The sequence below is a fragment of the Saccopteryx bilineata genome, chromosome 4, assembly GCF_036850765.1.
Source record: "Saccopteryx bilineata isolate mSacBil1 chromosome 4, mSacBil1_pri_phased_curated, whole genome shotgun sequence".
In the NCBI taxonomy this organism is placed as follows: Eukaryota; Metazoa; Chordata; class Mammalia; order Chiroptera; family Emballonuridae; genus Saccopteryx; species Saccopteryx bilineata.
The window spans coordinates 104,266,507-104,283,774 of record NC_089493.1 but is presented as its reverse complement, the minus strand read 5'-3'; the positions used below and the strand labels follow the sequence as shown (position 1 = coordinate 104,283,774).

Here is a 17,268-nt window from a genome sequence, read left to right as displayed (position 1 = left end):
AGCTTTGCTCAAACCAGATGAGCCCGCGCTCAAGCTGGCGACCTCGGGGTCTCGAATCTGGGTCCTCCACATCCCAGTTTGACGCTCTATCCACTGTGCCACCACCTGGTCAGGCTGAACTTTTCTTTTAAAGAGAGAGAGAAAAAAAAGAAGACATGCATAAGCTCAGGATCAGAAATTATATAAATATTTAAAAATGAGTTGGGGAAACAAATCCAGCAAATGGGACAAAGGATGGTTCTGAAATATAGGCAGAGTATACTGAAATATTTCAGTTCTGATGGATACTATCAATAATATTTACTGAGCACTGGTATATGCCAGGGACTTGAAACACATAGTTCCAATTTCTAGCACAATTCCAAGTATTATACAGATTCTTCTCAACTTACAATGAAGTTACGTCCCAATACCCATTGTAAATTGAAAATATCGCAAGCCAAAAATGCATTTAATATACTAACCTATTGAACATCACAGTTTAGCCTAGCCTACCTTAAGCCCAGAACACAACATCTACAAAACACTTGCAGCACAGTACGCTGTAGAGCAGGGGTCCCCAAACTTTTTACACAGGGGGCCAGTTCACTGTTCCTCAGACCGTTGGAGGGCCAGACTATAAAAAAAACTATGAACAAATCCCTATGCACACTGTACATACTATGCAAAACAGGAACAAATATATTATTTAAAATAAAGAACAAGTAAATTTAAATCAACAAACTGACCAGTATTTCAATGGGAACTATGGGCCTGCTTTTGGTTAATGAGATGGTCAATGTCCAGTTCCATATTTGTCACTGCTAGCCATAACAAGTGATGTGATGCACTTCCAGAGCCGTGATGCGTGCATCCCGCGTCACTGGAAGTAGTACTGTACGTGAGCGACACTGCGCTTTGTGGCGCTGCCACATACAGTACTCATCCTGTGCTCCTCTCACTGACCACCAATGAAAGAGGTGCCCCTTCTGGAAGTGCGGCGGGGCCGGATAAATGGCCTCAGGGAGCCATAGTTTGGGGATCCCTGCTGTAGAGTATCAGCTGTTTACCCTGGTGACCATGTGCCTGAGAATTTCAACCACTTATCTGGGAAACTATCAAAATTCAAAACATGGTTTCCACGGAATATGTATTGTTTCATAAAGTCAAAAAATCACAAGTCAAACCATTATAAGTCAGGGATCATCTGACATTCCCATTTTATAGGTGAAGGAACCACCTAAGAAAGGGTAAGTGCTTTATTCTTATATACTTACTCTCTACCTACTGTTTTTTAAGAATCGTCTATGCTACTTGGCCTTTCAACACCAGCAGTTCCTCAAGGCTGATAGGCACTTCTTTGTTTTCACTTCTTAGGTTACTTCACCTATTGACATCACTACTTCAATGTCTCTTAAATATATATATTCCCAACTCAGACCCCTCCTCTGAGAACTCATATATCTGACAAATTGACATCTCCACTTGAACTCTAAAACTAATTATTTCCACACCCCAAGTCCAAACCCAGTAAATTTCAAATGTTCTATTAATATATATATATATCATGAATAGCATCATCGCTGATGAAGCTGCACAAGCTAGAAACCAACAAGCTACCTTTTCCACCTTGTTCATCATCCTCACCCTTCCCCCACATATACAAAACATCATCAAATCTTATGAACTTAAGTACCTCTCAAACCCATCCCATTCTATCTCCCGCTTCACTTCAACTACTCAAAGCTTTCACTATGGTTCATTTGACTACTGTAATATCCCAACTGGTTTTCCATGTCACTCAACCCATTCTCCACACTAAAACCAAGTGATTTCAAATCCACTCACTGTCTATTTTCAAATTACTCTTAGGTGGCTGCTCCGATGGTAGTGGGTTATCAGAACTTATTAACTTAGTGTCAAATTACTCTTAGGCTAAATAACAAAAATTCCTAACAATGCCTAAAAGGTCTGAGTCTAGTCCCTACTCTCAAGTCTCTCCTACTACTACTCTTCAGTACTGAGATCATGAGTCAGCAAGATTATGGCCTGCCACTCAATCCAGCCTGCTGTCTATACTTGAAAACAGTCATAACTCATCCATTTACATATTTCTATGGCTGCTTTTATACTGTAAGAGCAGATTTTAATAGTTATAACAGAGGCTATTATCACAATCAAAGCTTAAAATATTATCTGGCTCTTTATAGAGAAACTATGCCAACACTGCCTTAGATAAATAATCAACCACTGTGACCTCCTTTAAGAACACATACTATAAGAGGGACAAATGATTTGACTTTGGGTAATGGGCTCATAACACAATCGACATCAAATGCTATAGAGGTATTTACTTGAAACTTATGTATTCACTGATCACTCATCCCATTTATTTAATTTTCTAAATAAAATTAAAAAAAACATACTATGTTACCTCTCACCACACTAACATTCTATTCATTCAGCATTAAATATTCTTCCATCCACCCAACTAGTCCTCTAGTTAAGTTCTATTCATCTATCAGATCTCACTTAAAATGGCATTTCTTAGGGAAGCCTTTTCTCACTTTTTAGACTAGCATATCTCAGTTTAGACCAGGCACATTTCAGGTGCTCAATGACCTCATGTGGCTACTATGTTGGAAGGACAGCTTCAAGCCAGGTCTGTGATTTTGGGACTCTTTTATGTTCTATTGGTCAATGTGCCCATCCCAGTGCAAATACCACATTGCCTTAAACACTAAATTTTACATCTGATAGAATAAGCACACATGCATCATTACCACTCCACCTCTGCCTCTTATTCATAATCGTCCTGGCTATTCTAGGTTTTTCACTTTTCCATATATGAATTACAATCAGTGTGAAGTTTCCTGAAAATCCTTGACGCTTTGAAGAAAACAATGAATTCAGAGGTCAGTTTTAAGAGCAATGACTTCTTTATAATATGCACTATTCATGGACATAAAGGCACTAGCTACCCATTTAATTTAGGTCTTTTTTAATGTCTTTCAATAAAGTTTTATACTTCTCCAGAGGTTTGAACATGATACTATAACTTCCAGGCACTTGATAAACTGCCTTTTGTAAAATAGTGTCCAGTTGCTTATTGCTGATGTATAGTGATACAATCAATTTTTGATTACTGATCTCTTCCCAACTTGCAACCTGAAGTTAAACCCAACTTTCCTGGCTGCTTAGGCCCTGTTCAACTAACTGCTTTTGGATTTAAACTAGCTCTTCAGTTTAGCAGATTCATAAATGCAATGCTCTTTCACAATACCCTGAATTAGGACAGTTTCTTATCACATCTCATCTTGCTTAGTCACAGTTTTATGCCTCTTATATCAAGATATTTTGCTAACTCTTTTACCAATACTAATAATTTATCTGTAGATCCTTCTGGCTTTTACTTAGACAATCATATCAGTCAATAATGACAATTTTGTTTTCTTCATTTCAATACTCATGCTTTTAATTTTTTTCCTTATCATATTGCTGTGCTCTGTAGAATACTGAACAGAAATGGTGACAATATATACATTTTTGTCTTGTTCCTAGTTGAAAGGGGAATCCATTTCTCCATTTAGAATGATGCTTACTATAGCTTTTACTTGTTTATTTGTAGATACCTTTTTGGAAGTTAAGAAGTTCCAAACAGCAGCTTTCTCATCATTTTACATTTTATCAAGTGCTGTTAAAACACTTGGATATTTTTGCTATTATATGTCCAAAACCACTTATCTAAAACCCTTGGAGCAAAATATGTTTTAGAATTCAGAAATTTCTAGTTAGCCAGAACATACAGTACAAAAAAATACCTATTATATAACAACCTCAGCAAAATGAGGGTCAGTACCCTGTCCTTAAATATATAAACAGTTTTGCAGTGAACCATATAAATATTCACTCTAAACAAGATGAACAATGATTTTAAGTAAGTCTCACATTAGTTTGAATTAGGTTTTACCAACAAGAAAAAGTCAAATCAGGTTGCATTACCAAGTTCTAAAAAGAAAAAACTTGATTTTCAGAGGTCACTGGACTTTAAAATTACAGTTAAGTCTATGGATCTGTAATTTATGACTTTTTTCATGTATACTCATAATTAAAATGAAACTATCATTTTACTTTCTTATACCGTTCTTGCTGGTTCTATGCATGGCCAGTTGCCACAGCCACCATCATAGCCACCTGGCCCATGCAGGTTCGCATTAGATTTGGACAGACGGTATTGAAACAATGGAGCCAAGAACTGGGTGGGCCATTAGCTTTAATCCTAGTTTGCACCCGGTGGGCAAGTAAAAACACACACGGGGCTCCAAAACCCACTCATTTAGTGCTCACAAAGCTACTGACTTATCCGAGTTTCCTAGAATCAAAGGTTTCTTCTAGCCCACCAGACTTACTTACCTCTGTTCCCCATCTCCTTCTCTCTGCACAAACTGGCTTCTTCTTCAACACTCCCCTATCTTGGCTACTTCTCCTGGCCTCCTCCACACAGCCTCTGCTCTCCTCTCTGCTCTCTCTTCTAATGCTAATCTCAGGAACCAAGAGAGTAAACTCCCGGTCTGCCCCACCTTATAGTGCAGAAATCAAAACCTTTAATCCAGCTGTTCTCAACCTGTGGGTCCGCTGTTTAATCTAATATACAAAATAGGGAAGTCTCTGATACAAAGTCCACCCCACATCAAAAAGGGTGGGAAAGGCTTAGTCGTAAAACCAAGCCCCAGGCTACAAGGATCCTGCCCACCCCCAATACACATTAATATAATTATGCCCATTCCAAGCATAAGGGCAACTAATATCATCACCTGGGAGACGGGCTTCCACGTGCGCAGTGCCATCTTTAACAAAGTGAGCATAATATATTTTACCTGCCCAACATTCTAGAATTAAAGATAGATGGCTTCAAAGAGTAAATTAAGAAATGTGTTCTGTGGAGGCGCAGTGGATGGAACGTCGACCTGGGATGCTGAGGCTGCCGGTTCGAAGCCCCAGGCTTGCCTTGCCTGGTCAAGGCACGTGTAAGAAGCAACTACAATTTGATGTTTTACACTCCTCCCCTCCCTTCTATCTCCCCCCTCTCTAAAATCAATAAATAAAATCTTAAAAAAAAAAATGTGTTCTCTACTTTCTATGTATTTTCTGAACAGTTTATAGAACACTGAAATGATAGGCTTCTTAAAAAGTCTCCTATAAAAGTCTCTGGGGCTGGTATTCTTGTGGCAAGATGTAACTACTGCTTCACAATGTATTTAACAGTTACAGGATTAGTCAAAGCTTTCTTGTCTAGGTAAATTATATTTTTCTGCAAGTTTGTTTTTAAACCTTTAAATTGTAAATACAAAGTTGTTGATAGTATTCTCTATTATCTTTTTAATCCAATCTATCTGTAATTATGCCCCCCTTTTCATTCCATGTTTATTTTATATGTTCTCTTTCTGTTTCTGGTGAGTCTTGCTGATGTCTATTTTTCTAGTCTTCTTAAAGAATCAACTTCTAGCTTTGCTGACTTCTCATTTGGTCTCTATACTCTTATTACATTAAAACTGAATGTGCACATCAGCCTCCTCTCCAGATTACCTCATGCCAATACCAGTCTCTTCTCAACTTGTAACCCAAAGTTAAACCCAACTTTCCTTACTGCTGCTCAGGTCCTGTTGCAACTAACTGCTTTTGGATTTAGACTAGCACTTCAGTTCAGCAGACTCTTATAAATACAATGCTATTTCAAAATACCCTGAATTAGGACAGTTTCCTATCATATCTCACCTTGCTTAGTCACAATTTTACACCGCTGTACAAATGATTTTCCCCATTTAAAATATTTTTCCTTCTTAAAAGACAATCAACAGCCTGACTAGGCAGTGGCGTAATGGATAGAGCGTTGGACTGGGATGCAGAGAACCCAGGTTCAAGACCCAGAGGTCGCTAGCTTGAGCGCGGGCTCATCTGGTTTGAGCAAAAAGCCCACCAGCTTGAACCCAAGGTTGCTGGCTCCAGCAAGGGGTTATCAGTCTGCTGAAGGCCCATGGTCAAGGCACATATGAGAAAGCAATCAATGAATAACTCAAGTGTTGCAACACGCAATGAAAAACTAATAATTGATGCTTCTCATCTCTCTCCGTTCCTGTCTGTCTGCCCCTGTCTATCCCTCTCTCTGACTCACTCTCTGTCTCTGTAAAAAGTAAAAAAAAAAATTAAAAAAAGATTTACATTGGCAGATACGTTTTTAAAAAAAAGACAATCAACATACTCAAAACTGATGATTTATCTTTTTCATGAAGTTCTGCAAAACCAACTCCACACACTCTATGATCTCTCATCATATATTCCTTTAATACTATCACCAAAGTGTGTGTATATATATATATATACTTTTGTATTTAACAAATTTACCATGTTCCAGGCACTCTAAATCAATATGAACTTTCTTATAACAGTTCTAAGTATGATCATCTCAGTTTTCCTAGATAGAGGTACAAAGAAATTACATCCTTACACAGTAAGTCCCAGAAGTCTGGCTCTAGAACAATTTTGTGCGGCTCGCAGACTAATCCACGAAGTTCAAAATATTTTGGATAAAATTAAGTAAGCCTAGGGGCCTACTTGTATTTTTCATTTCTCTAGCATCCTAGCTAGATATTAGCTTAGTTAATAGCAGTTGTGATGCGAACTACAGTTTCTGGTCGTTTTGTGACACTGAGTAAACTGCATGTACGATTGTGCTTGTTCTCCCATCCAAGTACTAACCAGGCCCGACCCTGCTTAGCTTCCGAGATCAGACGAGATCGGGCGCGATTGTGCTTGTTGTACTGATTTTTTTTTGTTATCAACGGCAGTGAGAAAAGTGTTGCGTAACAGTTGCCTTTTGTAGACCTAGTGCGGCCCGCCAAACAGCTGTGATCTTGTTCTGCGGCCCACATGCTGAGTTGAGTTTGAGACCCCTGCTCTAGACCATGTGCTCTTACTATTATATTATGCTTCCTTAAAATGCTCTGGTAGTACTTTCTAATCCTGACCCAACCACAGGATATTCTCTCTCAAACTAATATTTAAACTGTCTAAGAAATGCATGTCTTCAACTTTTTATACCCTTTAAGTTTTTTTTTACACGTAAGCATGTTTTTAGTCAATGCTTACTGATTTGAAACATAAGACAACTTTACTCAAGTTCAGTTTACACTATGAAAATAATATTTAGGCACACTTGTTGTAAGGCACCAAAAAGATGAAAATTGAAATTGATATTCTGAGAGGAAAGGTCAGGCTTTCCTGTCCCGTCCCTCTTTTAGGGAGGAGACAGAGAGGAATGTAGAAGTTTCAGGCCTGCAAGAACAATGGGTCATTCAGTTTTAAATCTAAAATAAAGGTTAACCTAGAAACTTCTTTCTCTTTTCTTTTTTTGTATTTTTCTGAAGCTGGAAACGAGGAGAGACAGACTCCTGCATGTGTCCGACCGGGATCCACCCCACACGCCCACCAGGGGGCGATGCTCTGCCCCTCCGGGGCATCACTCTGTGGAGACCAGAGCCACTCTAGCGCCTGGGGCAAAGGCCAAGGAGCCATCCCCAGCACCCGGGCCATCTTTGCTCCAATGGAGCCTCGGCTGCGGGAGGGGAAGAGAGAGACAGAGAGGAAGGAGAGGGGGAGGGGTGAAGCAGATGGGCGCTTCTCCTGTGTGCCCTGGCCGGGAATCAAACCCGGGACTTTTGCACGCCAGGCCGACGCTCTACCACTGAGCCAACCGGCCAGCCAGAAACTTCTCTTTCAATAGGAGGCAGCATTTACATACCACCTTGCATTGACTGTAGTTCCTCCTCCTTCCTGGAATCTTGAGGGTAAAATACCTCTAGGCTAGTGAGGGAAGATGAACCCTGAAAGATGTGTAAACATCTTTGATTGTGTTACCCTGAGAGTTTTAATGTTTGTGTATCCCCTAAGCAAATGTTGCCAGTTTGTACCATGATGTCATGCTCTCCCTCACCCGTATGTGAGCAAGGGTATATAAACAGCCCCTGAACTATTTTTGGCACTGCATGATTTGGGCTTGCAGATGCCCCCTATCAGCCATATGCAGCTGGCATATTAAAATTTCCTCCTCTAATAAAACTTCAAAATTCATCTGGACTGGGTGTCTCTACATGAACTCAATGAAATGAGGTACAGTGTCTTTCAGAATCTGGGGTGCAGTACTTTATAACATATGGGGGCTCATCCGGGATCCGGTGTTTCGCGTCACTGGATCAAGACACCCCAAACTGGCTGGACTCTCCACTGAGCTGCCTGGCCCTGCTTGAATCTCATGGAGAGGTGCGCCACCTGAGACTTTTCAGAGCTCCTGGTCTTCCTGTGGGGTCCGGACCATTCCTTGGTAGACGCCTTTCGGTTCCCAAATTCAACAATTTGGACAATCTGGCAGAAAATCGAGGAGGTAGGTAAAGCTACTCTTTCTGCTTTTCTGAACTTTCTGGCTTCCCTTTGAACTCTTGCTTTCGTTTTTATGATTAACTAGTTTATACACCAGTATTTCAATGGGAACTATGCTCCTCTTACTGACCACCAATGAAAGAGGTGCCCGTTCCAGAAGTGCGGCAGGAGCCACGGGCCGTAGTTTGGGGACCCCTGTTATAGTCTGTGTTGGACTAGAATGTAGGTAGAGTGGATTTGGGGGCTTTGCTGAATTGTGACTCTGGGGATGTGGAACCCCCATGTAAGTAAGCAGGGCTTTCAAAACTGCTTTGCCAGTTGTTACTAGTCTATGGTTTTTATGTTTTGAACTGGATCTGTTGTGAAACAGACTAGACGTGGTAGTAAGTTCGCGCAGGCTTTCCAAGACCGAGACGTTGGTGGAAAGTTTTAGTGGTCCTGCCTTGGGTTCTAGTTGTGCTCTCAGTGAACGCCAGAAGTGGGGACACGCGTCTATCTCTAGGAAGGCTAATGGAGGTTAAGTTCGTCCAGGTTTAGTCAGTCTCACATCGCACTGTATCAGTGGAGGCTGAGCTAACCTGGATTGATTAATCTCAACCCAAGACTTCCAAGAGACGTCTGTGTTTGTCAAGATCTCAGTCATTATTTTAATGTTTCTGTTTCTAAAACCCCTGGTTAAGAAATATCTGGCACCGAGACCTGCATGCACCTGAGAGGCCACGAGGAGGAGTTTCCCCCTCCTCTGTGAGGCTTTGTCTTCATTCATCAAATTATCCGGTATTATTTAATTGAAATAGATGAGCATTGCTTGTGTATAAGTCCTTTGTTCAATGTCTAAATGTGTCTGTTCGAGTTTTTTGTGTCAAGATTGGAAGTTTCTGACTAAAAGCTCTGTTAAGTGACTTTCTTTGTTCTCAAAATCTACCTTCTGGGCACTCTATCTGACTTCTCCCCTGAAGGAAAATATTCTCTTCGGTTGGCTTCTTCCCCTTGTCTTGTGTAATAATTAATATCGCTACAGTCAAATACCCTCTTATTCCGGGTGCTAGTTAACTGTTTTATATTTGTTTTATTGGTGCACTAATTCTTAGATTCTCCTGAAACAAGTTTCAGTTTTGTAATAAGTAACAGCAACCGAGAATTCTAATCCCCGGATAATAAGGACAGCCTGGAATATAGTAATTGGGAACCCATGTTGTCCCGATCAGTTTCCATACATTGATCGGTGGCTAAATTTAACAATGAATCCACCACAGTGGCTTAAAAGCTTGCTCAATACTGATAGGGCTGGCAAGCAAGCGATTTAAATGAAAGAAAACCGGAGCCTACAAATTAAAAGGGTTTCTCCAAACTCTGGAGCAAAAGGACTAACAAGTAAGCAGTTTGAGTGAGAGAAAAACGGAGCGGCGACACGAGGTGCAGAGTAGCATGGTCCCTCCCCCTCCATCGTTGTTCCGTCTGGCAGGCAAACAGTAAATAGTCCGCTGCCTCCAGGCGCACTGTTAGGTTAGGATTCAGCCTGCTGTGTGTAGAGCAACAGAAAAGAGCAATAAAGTAAGGATAAATAACTAAAATGTAGAATAGAAATTAGTTTCAAATGTCCACAGGCAGACCAAAAAGGTTTTTCCCATTTAGAAATTACAGGGTAAGGATAGTACTAAAAATTGAAACTTTGCTTTAAAAAAATGCATAAATGAAAGAAAAGGAATTTAGAAAATTAACAAACTGTAGGTGTGGACCATACTAGTTAATTGGCAGTTTCTTAAATTAAATTGCCAACTCCAGAAGGAGTAATAGAATCATAAGTAATAGGATTATTGGGAATAAAATTAAAAATAAGCTCTCTGTGTGTTGGGGATGATGGCTTGTTGCCCCCACTGTGTAAAAATGAGGAAAAGTTCCAACACTCTCCCACAGGCAGAAAGGGTGTTGGAGTCTCTCCAAGTTTTTCAGTTACGTAAAAGACATAAAGTTCATAAGGAAGACCCACAGCATTAACCAAAATAGTAAAAACTGTAAAAAGAATTTTCAGGGAATTGCGGGAAAAACTGGAAACCTCATATAGGCTAAAGCAACTCACTATTGGGAAAGTAATTTTGTGAAAATTGTATTTAGCTGCTCAATGCAAGGCAGTTAGTTTACAGGTGGCAAACTGATTCAAGTCCTGCTTAGAAGTCCCATTGTCTTGCTAAGAGGCTTGGAAATACCAGCTTTTGGCATTCCCTCATAAAGGCTCCAGCGCCCAGAAAGGGCTTCATAGAATTCCAGCAGGGCCCTGCTTCAAGAGTGGAAAGAAAGGTCACTGAACTGAGGCCTGCCAGGCTTCTCGGCCCCACCAGAGGAAATGTCTTCGCTGTGGAAAAACGGACACGAGAAGGTAAGCTGCCCCTTGCTCCATAGAGGGAGGGCTCAGTCTCTTCTAGCCCTGCTCCAGCTACCTGTGACCTGACCTTGCCCAGCATGCTGGGAATTGCCACTGAAGGATAGAAGGTGCCCAAGGCCTGCCATCGGCCCCATCTCACAACATCATTCACGAGATAGTTCACCTCCCAAGAAGCAGGTAAACTGATCTCATTTCTTGTGAACACAAGGGCCATTTACTATGCCTTGCCTGAATATTTGAGTTTTATTTATCCCTTGAAGATCTCTACTGTGGGTATTGACAGACTGATTTTATTGCTTTATTTAATGTATAGTGTCTCCTTTATTCCTCTTGTCTCAATGCCCATGGAGGCTGGGAGCTGCTCCTAATTCCAACTAGAAGCCGTGGTCACTAGGACTTAAACTCTAGCTGCAAAGTGTAGAAATGTGAGCACAACTCCAATGCCTTGTGAACTTTTCCTGAATATGTGTAACTCCTGTTCTTTAGGACATTTCTCAGACTTAGTGAAGTTACATTAACATGTTAAGAACATTTCTGACTGTAAGAATTTTATTTTGAATCCTGTTATATTAGTTAGAATTTTATTTTTGTTTAATAATCTAGTAGGCTTTAGTCACTTTATTGTATTAAGATGCTAATTACAGTATTTATTAACATTAGCTATTTGAATTTTATTGTTAATTGTATATTTTTCCAGTCTGCCTCAAAATCAGAACATAGTAATTCAAATGAATAGATGCCACCCAGAACCAGTGGGGTCTTGGGACCCTTATTGCCAAATGTATATTTGAAACCTATTAGAAAAAGGATTTGGCCAGTAAGAAAGGAACCCAATAATAATTAGAAACCAATGCCAACAGGTACCAAAAAGTCCAGGCAAGTAAAATGCATGAATCAAATAGTAAAAGAAACATCACCAACCTTTCCCTAAGTAATTGCAGGATTTACAGGTTACTCAGCAAACTGTTCAAAGACTGTCAAGAGGCGCTTCCAGCATTATATCACCCAAGGACTGACTTAGGTCCACACACTGTAATCCTGACCACTCCCACTGCTGCTAAGGTAGAAAAACAGAGGGCCCTACTCCAACCACAAACCGGAAGCTGGTTGGTCTATGTATGGCGAATATATAAAAAACTAAGGACTCTTTTAATCAGACTTTGGGAAAAGGAAAACTAGAGGAAAACAAAAGTCAACTTAATTGTCACTAAAGGTTGAGATTTTGAAATTGAGAGTTCTGACTAGAAAGGAATTGTATGGTTTTGATAATAGAAGGTATAAGGTATGGAAATATTTTTGAAAGAAAAATGAAAAAGCACGTTGTTGTGAAGGCCAGTTATTTCTGGATAAGTTTATGAAAGTTGAAGGTTTATGTAAGTTGCAGAAGGTTTGTGAAGATTGTAGAAGGTTTGTAGAAAAAATAATTTGAACAGTCAGAAAACTAGTTTTCAAATAATGTTTAATTAGTCACCCTAACAATCCTATTATCTGCAGCGATTGGTCCTCTTACTTTAATATTGTCTTGTACCATGTTTAATCAATTTTATAGCAAGGTTTGTTCCTGTCTGTTAAATATCTGTTACATCAGTGGTCCCCACCTCCGGGCGCGGACCGGTACTGGTCTGTGGGCCATTTGGTACCGGTCCTCAGAGAAAGAATAAATAACTTACATTATTTCCGTTTTATTTATATTTAAGTCTGAACGATGTTTTATTTTTAAAAAGTGACCAGATTCCTTCTGTTACATCCGTCTAAGACTCACTCTTGACGCTTGTCTCGGTTACGTGATACATTTATCTGTCCCACCTTAAAGGCCAGTCCATGAAAATATTTTCTGACACTAAACTGGTCTGTGGCCCCAAAAAGGTTGGGGACCACTGTGTTACATGTTATAAGTTAATAACCTTAGACAACAGCCTCATACTCCTCAGTAAATTAAGTCAAGGATTTGACTTAGGAAATAGAACCAGTAGGGATGTTGTAAGGTACCAAAACTCTTCAAAATTCATCTGGACTGGGTGTCTCTCTACATGAACTTGATGAAATGAGGTACAGTGCCTTTCAGAATCTGAGGTGCGCTACTTTATAACACACTAATCTACACTAAAGGGTTCCAGCCTTTCTGTAATGCTTAAAAAATACATACCACGAGTAACTGCTAGCCATAGAAAGATCTAGAGTATTTCACTGTGAATACATAAATACAAAGCCCTAAAATATAACTGTGGCACAAAACTGTACCTATGAAGTTGCACTGTAACCTATGTTAATTTTTTTAAGACTGTAAGTCCCCAAACCAAATGTTTAAGTGACACTAGATTTTAAAATTATAGATATAAAAACTTCTAAAATATTTCTCCAATGTTCTTAAGAGTTCCAGTATTATAACACATTAATCTAAAAATTAAAACAATGTTATATAAAAGCACAAGGAAATTCTATAACAGCTCTAAAAGTAGGATAGCTGAAGACTGTGAGCAAAATCAAGAGAGCAGATTTTAAGTGCACTTCATAGCCAACTCCTCATTTCAATACAAGTGAGGCAAGACTGACATCAAATGAAAGAGGTATATTATACAAAGCACTGAATCAAATATATAAATCATTTGCAAGTTTGGGGGAAGAGAATCTAGGTCTGATATTAACTCCCATTTGTGTCTGTGGCTAGGAATAACAAAATTAAAAACAAATTACTGTAATATCTGAATTTAAGATGCCAGTGACTAAAAACGGCACTGCTGCTTTATGTACTCTAAAAACAAAACCTATGCTATTTAAATTATAACATGTCCGCAATTGCTAAACACATCCAGATTTAAGAGATTTTAAAAAGTTAAAAAATGCATTTTTGAATCAATAGTTATGTAACTAAGGCAAATCAGATGTGAAGAGTTTTAATTCAATTTAAAGAACATTATCATTAATAAACTGGAATCAAGGACTGTGTTAAAAATTTCAGAATATAAATACAAATTTGGCACCTTGCTTCCCTTCACAGTGCTCAGAATTTCTTAGTTTCAAGCCACTGAAATACTCATGCCTTTTGTACATTTATCCTAAAGAAATAATCCAAAAGGAACAAACTTTAAAGCAAATTAATTGGCCACTGCAATAAAAGACAGCAAAATTTAAAATTTGGAAGCTTAACCATTTAGTTTTGATACAATTCACGAAATGGAAAATTATGTAATGACTAAAAGTATAATTTTGAAAGACTAAGGAGCAATATGGAAGAATATGACTAAGTAAAAAATCAATACATATACACTAATTCCAACTAAATAAAAGTTAGGTATACTGGAAGGAAGATAAAAAGGACGTTACTGGGACACAGATTCATAATGTTCAAAAATCTATGTTCTGCCTGACCTGTGGTGGCGCAGTGGATAATGCGTCAACCTGGAAATGCTGAGGTCGCTGGTTTGAAACCCTGGGCTTGCCTGGTCAAGGCACATATGGGAGTTGATGCTTCCAGCTCCTCCCCCTTCTCTCTCTCTGTCTCTCTCTCTCCCTCTCCCTCTCCTCTCTAAAAATGAATAAAGAAAAAAAGAAAAAGAAAAAAAAAATCTATGTTCTAATAATGTTGTCTTTACCTTTTTGAACACAGGTTGTAGATTAAATAGCAGTCGTGTCACTCTGCCCCCCATTCACAGCTTCCCTTTTCACAATTTCAGTGCCCTTTAATCTTGGTCCAGAAATATTAAGTGGAAAATTCCAGAAATAAACCATCCATAAGTTTTAAATTGCACATTGAGTAATGAAACCTTTTGCTGTCCTGCTTCATCCTGCCCAGGACACGAACTATCCCTTTATCCAGTATATTCCCACTGTGCATGCCACCAGATCATTAGTCACTTACAGCCAGCTAGGTTAGCAGATCAACTGTCCTGGTATCACAGTGCTATGTTCAAGTACCCTTACTTTACTCAACAATGCAACATTCACATTAACTTTTATTACCACATATTTTATGTATGTGACAGAGAGAGGGACAGAGAGAGAGAGAGAGAGAGAGATGAGAAGCATCAATTCTTTGTTGTGGCACCTTAGTTGCTCTTTGATTGCTTTCTCATGTGTGCCTTGACTGAGAGGTGGAGTGGGCTACATCACACCGAATGACCCCTTGCTCAAGCCAGTGACGTTGGGCTCAAGCTGGTGAGCTTTGCTCAAACCAGATAAGTCCGTGCTCAAGCTGGCGAACTTGGGGTTTCAAACCTGGGTCCTCCGCATCCCAGACTGACACTCTATCCACTGCGCTACCGCCTGCTCAGGCTATTACCGCATATTTTATAACTGTCTTTTTTTATTATTAGTGTTAATCTCTTACTGTGCTAACTTATAAATTAAACTCTATCATAGATATGTATAGAAAAAAACACAGTTATACAGGATTTGGTAGTATCCATGATTTCAGGCAGCCTCTGAGAGTCTTGGAATGTATTTCCTGCAGATAAGCGAAGACTACTATAGTACTGCATCATTCTTAAACTTCCTGATTTTGGTATCTGTACTGTTGTGATTTAAGAGAATGTTCTTATTATTAGGTAGTATGAAAGTATTTAATGGTAAAAAAAAAAAGTTCAATATCTCCACCTTGATTTTAAAGGGCTAAAAAACAAAGAAACACCAACACACACACAAACACAGCTCAAGCAAGTAGGACAAAATGTAAACAAATGGCAAATCTCAATGAAAGGTATATAAGAGCTTCTCTTTCTTTTTCTGTGACAAGAAATATAATTTTCTTTTACTCTTTCAATAAGTTTTCTCTAAGTTGAAATGATATCAAAATAAAGTTAGCAAAACAACTGAGTAGACTTGTGATCACAAATGAAAAAATAGGCCCTGGTCAGCTGGTTCAGTGGATAGAATGTCATATGGACAGCACATGGACATCTGGGTTCAATTCCAGTTGGGGCACACAAGAGAAGAGAGTTTCTGCTTCTCTCCCACTCCCTCTCCCCCTTCTCTTCCTCTTCCCATCCAGCAGCTAGTGGCTCTACTAGTTCCAGCGTTGCCCCAGGCGGTGAGAATACGTGGGTTGGCCCCAGTGAGTCAGCCTCAGGCACTAAAAACAGCTCAGTTGATGGAGAGCATTATCCCCAGAAGGGAGTTGCCAGGTAGATCCTGGTTGGGGCACCTGCGGGAATCTATCTCCCCTTCTCTCAAAACAAAACAACAACAGAATAGTAAATAACAGAAAAATAAAAGCAATTTAAAATAGAAAGATTGTGGATGTTATCTTTGTTAATAAGCATAAGTTTTATAACATAAGAAAATTAAAAGAAAAATAATTAAGTACTTTGGCAGTAATAAAATATGTAGTGAGGACTAGTGATAACGGTGACTTAAAAGATGCCGGAGATATGTAGTTAGTAGTGTCTTGAGTTGAGTTTATGCTGTACATCTAGTTGTCTTATTTCAACAGTTTACATTCCTAATCGAAAGAACAACAATAAAATAAGGAAACACTGCAGCTTAAACTTAGAAAATAAAATGGCTTCTACCCAACTGTAGAGCAGAAATTATTAAATGTAGCTCAACTATCCAAAATATCTGTATCTTTAATTGATTGGACTTACTATAAACAGCAGTCAGCTGCAGTAAATATTAAGACTATGGAGTTACCAAATGAAAAAATTATCAATATGTAGAATAAAAACCTATTGAATCCTACCTGAAAACCATAAAAACCTTGAATAAAAGTTTATGTACTCTCAAGTGTCAAACATAATTAGAAGTGAAGGTGCTTAGGGTACCACTGTGAAAAAATATTTAATAAAAATAAAAACTACTAAATACAACTTTAATAGCATACATGTTTCAGTTTCTAATACTAAATTAGTAACTATTTAAAATATAACAGACAAAAACTTGCTATTTGGACAGAATTCTACAATTCAAACTTAAACTATTCTGTAAGTCAGTAGGCATTATTCCCCTATCCACAAAGAAGTTGCCTGGAAAAGTTAATAAATTTCTAAGACAAATTACTGCAGTCTTACTGTACTGTTAATATGCTTTAGTGGGCCCTGGCTGGTTGGCTCAGTGGTAGAGCGTTGGCCTGGTGTGCAGGAGTCCCGGATTCGATTCCCGGCCGGGGCACGCACGAGAAGCGCCCATCTGCTTCTCCACCCCTCCCCCTCTCCTTCCTCTCTCTCTCTTCCCCTCCCACAGCCAAGGCTCCATTGGAGCAAAGTTGGCCCCGGCGCTGAGGATGGCTCCATGGCCTCTGCCTCAGGTGCTAGAATGGCTCTGGCTGTGACAGAGCAACACCCCAGATGGGCAGAGCATCGCCCCCTGGTGGGCATACCGGGTGTATCCCAGTCGGGCGCATGCGGGAGTCTGTCTGATTGCCTCCCCGTTTCCAGCTTCAGAAAAATACAAAAAAATAAAATAAAAAATAAATATGCTTTAGTGAGAAAGGTGCATCAAATTAATATTGCAAAACTGATAGGTCAGATGGAAAAGAC

At 39.3% G+C, this 17,268-nt stretch overlaps 1 protein-coding gene across 4 annotated transcripts in view; it reads right to left on the bottom strand.

Moving 5' to 3' along the window:
* The window catches only part of ARHGAP5 (Rho GTPase activating protein 5), a 99,033-nt gene that overhangs the window by 65,859 nt on the left and 15,906 nt on the right, over positions 1–17,268 (bottom strand). The gene's annotated exons all lie outside the window — the stretch shown is intronic.